An 8,879-nucleotide genomic window follows, 5' to 3' on the forward strand; every position below is an offset into this window, starting at 1 on the left:
CTCCCCCCCCCCCCGCGCCGCCCCAGAAACACACTGACCCCAGCACAGGACGGGAAGAGAGCCCCTGCCGCAGGGCTGGCTACCTCCAGCCACTGGAGATGCTCCAGACCTCAAAAGGCTTTATGAGGCACCACCACAAATTTGTTGATGGCTTCTGTACAAGACAGCGTGACCCAGCCACATGCCTACAGTACCCCAAGCTTTAGCTATAATCAAAGACGAAAATGAAGCCAAAGATCTTAACAAGCTCAAAGGATGCCTGTTGCTACGTCCTAATGGCAGCCTATTTGCCATGTCACACCTGATGCTGCCAAAAGATGCGACTTCTCATTGCATTCAGTCCCACAGCAGCCAGCGTTACACATGATAACCATATTTTCATCAAATAAATCAAAGCCTACTGCTCACGCTTAAAGAATCCTTGCGGAATACCTCCTGGGTACGAGATTTAAAAGCCTGGAGTGCTTTTGAAGGCAAAGACGTTGAAAAAAGCTCCGCTGATGAGGGTTCATTTGAGTGTCACACTTATGATCTAAATGTAGTAAAAATGCACTAAGTGCCAGCCACAAACAGTTCTAGCAGCAGTCGCTGTGATCCAAGAAGAAAAACATCCTTTCAAAGAAGACACAGGAGGAATGAATACAGAGGATCCTATTTCATTTGCCCTAAATTATCAGCTGACAGTTACACAGCCCAAACTGAATGAACAATGGAGCAAGAATTTCAGTATTTATTAAAAGAAAGATGCAAAACAAAAGATAGAAGAGGATTAAAGTCAAAGCGCGCACAACCCCATTTCATCATAAGAACTGGAAATAGATTTATACAAGCAGTAGATGACCTGCCTTTGCTTTGGGGAGCTGCTTGGGTTTAGTAATTCATTCACATCAAACTGCAGTGACTCCTACAGAGAGGAAAAATATCCTATCTTGCACATCTACATAACCCAAATACAGTTGGTAACTTGAGGTATGCCTGCATAAGGCCTTCTAGAATGACCTTATAGAGAGGACCGCCTGTTTCTTTATATTTATTTCTGCCCATTGATGTTTATCCTCGCAACACAGAGGTGTTTTCTTCCACTATGAAACACCTGCATGTGCACTACCAAGCAGAAGAGGAATTTAACTCTCACCCTTAAACTCCAAAATGTCAGATCCAGCCATGCTGCAAGTTTTTTAGCATCACAGAAACCAGTGAGGAAACAATTGTGTACCAAGTGAGTCAAGCATGAAAACCGACTTTGCCAAAATAAGTTGTTCTTGGTCTGTCAGGATGTATGTGGCCTCCTCCTATCTTTTTAGGGGCATGCCAGCTGGAGATCTTCACTCAGGAAATAACGCAGAAGCCTAATTTTCAAAAGGTACAGATTTGGGTGTATTGGAGTTTCTTGGCATCTCTGACCCCAGTCCCACACACATATCTAGCTTCACTCGAAGACTTTTGAGAAGTTCTCTCAGCATGGTCAGTCTGCTGCTTTAAGTCTGTGCAGGATCCAGCCAGTTTAGTGAGCTGTACATTTGAGTATAAAAAAATGAAAGACATGGATTCCTGGCCAGCCTCCCTGGGTGAAGTTCTCAGGCCTGCTCTACAGAAGTCCCCCTGGGTCTTTGAAGAGCCAACCAGTCTATAAATAGTCCATGAGAAACATCTTAAAGTTTAAAATTAGACAATTTTAAAAAAGACACCGAGATCTCAAATATCTCAGCAGAAAGTTTCACAGCCTTTTTCCGTGGTAAGCCATGTAATAACCTCTCCGCAGAGCCCTTCCATCAGCATAGGGTCTCTTCTCCTGGCAGCGCCCTGCCATCACACAGGCACCAACAGAACTCTGCTTGGGCTCAAACAAGATGCCCAACTCAGTTGCAGACATGATATGTCAAGGTCCAAGTGACCCCATTGTGCATGATTATAAGGAATAGTAGGTGCTCTCTAGTCACATCGGAGTCTTCCACTGCAAAACATCAATCATGGTTTTAAACTCAAAGGGCTATCTTACAACTGAAATACAAATGAGGCAGAGGAAAACAGAAAAGAAAGTCAAGATAACTCAGTTATAAGTTTGGTAAATAACAAAAATGTTCCTTTCAATCCAAAAGCAGAAAATGTCTTGTAACAACAGGTTTATATTTAGTATAAATAAAGATGAGAGGTTTAGGGTTTTTTGAAATTGAGGTTGGAATTATTTCTCCCAATAGGATGATCATAAGAAGCTTTTATGACTTACTATATAAGCTGATTTGTTCCCGAGCTGGTAAAATCATCCCCAGTACTATTTAACTCTTTTGGGCTGCTCTTAAAGCTGTGTCCGAACACCCCAGGAGGCAGTTAGCAAGCAGTTTTATCAAACTGCTGCAAACTCTTGCAGCAGGATTTCAGACACCCATGAAAACCTATCCCAGGCTCAAAAGTAGGAAGGAAAAAAAAAAAAAAACAAACCAAAAACCAGCTTAAAGCATTTCTCCTTATGTCGTATTTGAGAACAAGGGCTTAGCTGTTTGCAACACCTCAAAATAAGCTACGCTTGAAGGAACAATAATGGTGGCTGTCGACGACTGTCTATGGACTACCAACAAAAGTACTGAAAAAAAACCTGTCAGGCAGGTTAAATTTCATCAACATTTATTTGGAGCTTGGTGACAATACAGTGAAGACTGCTGAAGGACTCTATTTTCTCTCACTTGTTAACAATCTCAGGAACAAATGAAATATAACTAACACTCTACTCCTGCTAGAGAATTAACAAGCATTTGATTAACCAATACAACAAAAGCTGTTGCTTTCCTTCAACCTGTTAAGAAGCACTCTCTTTAAAAAATAAGTGGAACTGCGGTGTTAAAGCAATTACAAGCCCAAGCCACTCTACTTGCCAGAGTCAACTGTGGTAAACTCAGATAAAACCTGTTTAATCCAAACATGGGAACACATTCAGTTATAAATACCAAATAAACCCATAAGGTTAATCTACTACATAACAACTTAATGGCAAATATCGCCTCATCTGATTGACACTTACTGAAGCAGAAAACAGGACGGATTTGTTTATTAAGGCTTATCCTAAAACTTACTGTTGGGTTTAGGCTTTGAACATGAAAGGAAGATGCCTACCAGACTGCTGCACACTTGGCTGGTTTCCAGAGACCCTGCTTATTCTGAGTGGAGTTGGACTTCTCCACCAAACTTGGTCAGATTTGGTCTTTGGTACAGTATTAAAAGTCCTGTGCTTGAGTTGCCATGTTCCTCAAGAGCAGCAAGGCATTCAGTAACACTGCTCTCGTCTGGAGGCAGACTTCTCTAACAACTCCAGAAAAAGGCAGGAGAAACCCTATAGCGAGCCATCACCACCTAAGATATCCCTATAGGAAGTTTCTACTTAATTCCTGCTACCAGGCATTGCTGTTCTTCCTGAAGCAAAAGAATAAAAAGGTTTGGAATAAAATTATTCAAATCTTAATATATTCTTGTTATCTACATATTTTTCCACCCCTTCTTTCAGTACAGCTAATTTTTAATGGACAAGTCATTCTGTTTGAAGAAGCTGAAATCTATCACTTCACGCTTTATGAAACTTGTGCTTCTTTTAACTGCAAATCACGAAAAAGGAGGTCAGTCATGCCCATATCAGCCTTCTCATCGTCACATTTGATACCTGGATCTGTACAAATGCAGTACAAACCCCACGTCTCTTACAATTAGCTGGCTATTCACATCTAAGATACATCTCAAAAGAGTATCACAGGATACACAATGTCTAGGGAGAATATAAGAATGTTCGAGAGCATGCAGTTAGGAGGACTAAAAGCCCTAAGATTGCTTTATTATCAGAATTATCTCATGTAGCATAGGACTTTATGATAAAATAACTTCACTTTGCAAAAAATCATAGAAGATGACAGAATAAAAATATGTTTATGGAACAAAGGAAGATTGATTAATCAAAGCAACAGCAAGAGCTCCATTCAATCTTATTTCTACATATTGGGTTTTTTTAATATAATTTGCCTAAAGAGGTGAGCTTTTTTTTTTTAAAAAAAGGAATTTTAATTAAAAAAAAAAAGACACATTAGTAAATCAATAAGATTTATAAGACAGGCTTTTCAGTGCCAGAATGTCTGTAGCTGAGTCTGTAACTGGTAGTGAAACCAGGAGCACTGACTCCTGGTTTGGTGTCACGAACCAGCTCAGCAACATCACTGGTTCACGGCTCCTGGAGAGGGGCACTGGTCCCTCACTCCATCGCTGGCCAGGACCCTGCACTGTGGTACTGTGCCACACACAGCTGGCTGATGCAGACATCTGTATCAGGGCTGATCATCACTGTACAAATTTCCAAGCCCCTCTCAGTGGTAAATACCTCCATCTACTGAACTTGCCATCTCACGCCAAACTAGAGGAGAGGTTTACCCCCACGCTGCATCAGAAAGTTGCTTATTAACCTGAAAGGTCATAGACATGTCTGTCAGACAGCAATCTGCATTTCCAAGAAAAGAGAGGGGATGTTTATTTTAGTTGTACTTCTGCAAATTTGCTTCCAGATAAGAATGAAGTAATTAAGGCGTGTGGGAAAGAGGAAATCCAGCTCGACCTGCTGAAACAGATCAGAAGAGCGAGCGGTTACAGCAACTCTGCAAGGTTGTACTTCTCTTGAATGGGTGCAACCCAATGAAGGAACCCAAACCCATCAATTGGGAGTTCAGGTCTGACCCATCTATCAAGGCAAAAGTTTATTTACAGAGTAACTGAGATCCAGACAAGCAACACTACAGCTTCCTAAACAATTAGCTTTAACTAGCAGCTCCCTAGGTCAGACGTCAGTTCTGTCTTTGGGCAATGTGCAGCCACACTATGGGAGCATCCTCACTGCAGTTCAAATGACCCCAAAGGGATTTTGCTTATGTCTTTTCACCGATAGCCCCAACTGCGCAGCAGGTTCCTGTGCCGATGCCCTTCAGATATCAACTTAGAGACTCATGAGATTTCTTCGTGTTGGCAGACAATCCCAAAGCAAATGCCATTTCCCCATGTTTCAGGCATACGATTTCCCCGTAGGCTTCTTCAGGACAGCCAGCCCTGTTGCTCCAACATGCCAGTCAGTCCAAGGTTTGGGCTACAGATGGTGCAGATTTCATCATGGTGAAAACAGCTAAAGCTCTTTAGCCTTCATTTTCCCCACCAGTATCTTTTAAGAACATTTTTAACAGCATTTTCTCTTTTGAATAACAGAAACAGGTATTTGCATTTCATAACCAGGAGAGACTGATCTCAAGCTACCCAGATAACAAGCCACTTATTTTGCAAGTTTGTGGCTGATCTGTAAATCAGAGCACTTAAGATGCCTTCAGCAATCTGTATCTTCTCCCAAATAGGTTAGCAAAGCACCTGCAGAGGGAAAGCCAAGGCCAATTTAAAAGCTGGCATCCCAAGAGTCGGCAGGGAAGGCAAGGGGGAGAAGACACACAGGCACCAAACATCTGGGGAGTTCCCCCACTCCCTGGGGATTTGTCCCACTTCCACACTGCAAAGCTCCTTGGGGTAAATCAGTCATCACACTTCCCCTGATTGCCTTCCCAAACATCCAGCATGTTTCAACAAATAGACCTCTCACAAAGTCATACCCCAAAGATACACCACAGACATGTTACTTCTTCCCTTGAGCAAATTTCAGTCTGAGACTGGTGTGCTTCTCATTACTGGTCATAGCAGGAAAGAGCAATACTGGATAAATTAATTTGTAATTGTGACTCAGAGATGAACAGAGGCATTGAGTCCTGGAAGGATAAACATTAATAACTTTGGCTTCCAGGAGGAAATTGTTAGAAAATTATAATTAGAAAAAAAAAATGTGCAAGAGGGGTAGAGCCACATGCACAGATTTAAATGGCTGAGGTGAATACTAAAATTGTGTAATTTTCTCGCAATTTATTAAAAATAGGCAGAAGCATGAGAGTCCTGACCCTCTACAACAGTATATCTTCCATATGCTTGTAGCAGGGAAGAGGGGAACCCCCTGCCCCAAGAGCCCCCTTGCAGCCAGGACCACTGCCCCAGAGGCAGTGGGAAGAGGCTGGGGGAGATGGGGGGCAGCACCTTCCCAGCTGCAGCCCCCTTCGTGTGTGGCAGCCTGCAAGAGAACATGGAGGAATCCACAGAATCATAGAATCACTTTGGTTGGAAAAGACCTTTAAGATCATCGAGTCCAACCTTTAACCTAACCCTGCCATCCCATCACTAAACCATGTCCCTAAGCACCTCATCTATCCTTGTTTTAGATACCCCCAGGGATGTGTCATTTCTTACCACCACCCCACGGTCCAGCTCATCTGCCATTGCAACATCATCCCTTGCCTGTATATCGAGCTGTTTGGGGATGCAATCATTTTGGTATTTGAACTAAAGCTAATAAACTAGGCATAGGCAAATTCCTCGAACTAGTACAAGTGCCATTCTGACGTGATGCTAAATTTCTTCAGAAGAGAAAACCATCAGGCTGCAGGTTTTTCAAGGCTCTCAAACAATTCAAGTGAACCTTCATTTTAAACACTTGATGCCTTAGGTTCATAATGAGAAAGTTGCACTTGTGAAACTTTTTGTAATACAGACCAGAGGCTGTTTTCATTTAAAAATACATTTTTAAGTACTGTTTTCCTCTGTAAGAAGTATCTGTTTGTGGTTGTGTGTGTGGGGAGGCTGTGGTTTTATTCCATTTGATATATTTACTGCATTGCTTTGGAGTTCTTTTCATCCAGCTAGATACCAAAAAAGCATCAAATGACCGCTCTTGAGAGAGAAACTGAGGAACTGTGGTAACAGACATTAGAAAGGTAGTTTTAGACTACACTAGCGACTTTAATGACTTCAAATACTACAAAATTAATGTACAAACCATCTTTGAAGCAGCAGTGAAAGCACCAGCCAACACATGACAACAAAGATTGGAAGTACTGACCTTGGGAACCCAAGGCAGGCAAAATTTGTTAAATAGTAGCTGAATGAAAGAAACTCATTTTCATTCACGCGTCCTTTAGTTTAAGTGTGAAAATTCCCACTGATTATACCTGCTCACATTTTAAGCATGTGCAAGTATTTCCAGTAACCAAATTCCAACCTGTGCTCCAACCTCATAATGGAATACTGAATACGCATATGAGAAAAGAACATAGAGACTTCCATCTTATCCCAAAAGACAAGAAAGGGAGGTTACACATGGCAAAAGTAGAAATTCTTATGCACTGACAACACACTGCCATAAAATACAGAGAATCTCAGCCCGTGACGGCCCTCCAGCTTGTGGCTCTGAATGGAACACATAAGCACTTATCTGTTACCAAGACAGATTAACGACCTTTCCCAGACTTCAAAATTAAAATATAAATGTACACCAGACTAACAAGTACAATATAGAAGTGCAATCTGGCCACATATTGCACTATTATGGGAAAACTTGCATTGCAGGAAGCACATACAATAATAGCAAAGCCCTTCACACCCCAAAAGTTAAAAAAAATGCCCCTCACTGCCATTCTTGCTTAAAATGCTACTGCTTCGCTGTGCAGCTTTTTGCTTCTTCCCTTTGTGCAAATGTATGTGTGTGTATATACATATCTCTATATTGTATGTCAACAAAAGCCAGCAGAGACCAAACAATACAAGAACAGACTTCTTAAATTACACTGAATGTCATAAATCTGGTTCAGAGAGAAGCAACCAAGCACATCGGCACAAAATCACCTCTTGCAGTCTCCTCGTGGAGCAGTGGGTCCTCACATCAACTACATGAGGGGAATTGCTCCAGTTTCTGCAGCAGGCAAGGGCTTGTTCAGGTTTACAAATGTAAACAGTTTCTGTAGCACTACAGGATTTCTGATGTGTGCCTGCATATTTGCTGCAGTAAAAGGGCCTTAAAATACTATTGCAGCAAAAAATCACACTGACTCAGGACCCTCATGACTGCCAACTGGGACTCAGAGTGCCAAGCTGTGAAGTTGTATTGCAAGTACTTTGTTCATTAGATGGCTGATAAGATGGCATTCTTTTTCTTTTTCTTTTTTGTGGTTTTTTTTTTGTTTGTTTGTTTTTTTAAATATACATAAAATTTCCTGAAACTTACTTCACAGCTCTTACCATTCTCATTGAATATGCCATTTCCCGGTTACTTTTCCTGATGCTTGTTATGTTTTTTGTAACTGTTTGACAAATGAACAAGCACCAAGTGCTGCCCTTGGTGGATGGAAACTGCTGTAGTCAGCTCTGCCAGATCACTATCTCCCTGCATCAAAGCAAAGGGTACATTAGCAAATAAATATAGAGCAAATTTTTAACTTAAAGGAAGTTAAGCAAGTGGTGGTGGGGGGACCTCTCCAGAGCACACTTTCAGCAAGCAAACTCTAAATGACTCCTGATGGGTCTCTCTTGTGCACAGGGTCAGACCAATTTTACCAACTCCATGCTTTCACAAGGATTGTGACTGTCAACCTTGCATTGAGAAGTCCCTGAAGCCTCAGCACTCCTTGGAAGCAAAATATAAAATATTTCTGGCTTTTGCTGATCTAGAGAAGAGTTTTGAAATGCAACTTCATCACAACCAAAAACCTTAAGCAAGGAGGTACTCAGGCATTCCCAACTGCTTTGGGAAGTTTGGAGTGATTGAGCTAATGGTGCAGCATGGGACTTTGGTAACAAACCACTTGGCATAGACAGCTGTATTCATCTCTGCATTGTTTGTACCAGAGATGCAAAAATCTGCCCTCACATACAGTTTCATTATGCTGAAAGCAGCGTGCATATGCTCCTACGTGTATTTGTTGTACACAACCAATACCTCTTTCTCAGTACTTGAAAATCCATTTCAGTCATAACCCTCTCCCCACCCTTTAAAGATC

This window comes from Egretta garzetta, unplaced genomic scaffold, assembly GCF_000687185.1.
Source record: "Egretta garzetta isolate BGI_Z169 unplaced genomic scaffold, ASM68718v1 scaffold161, whole genome shotgun sequence".
Lineage (NCBI taxonomy): Eukaryota > Metazoa > Chordata > Aves > Pelecaniformes > Ardeidae > Egretta > Egretta garzetta.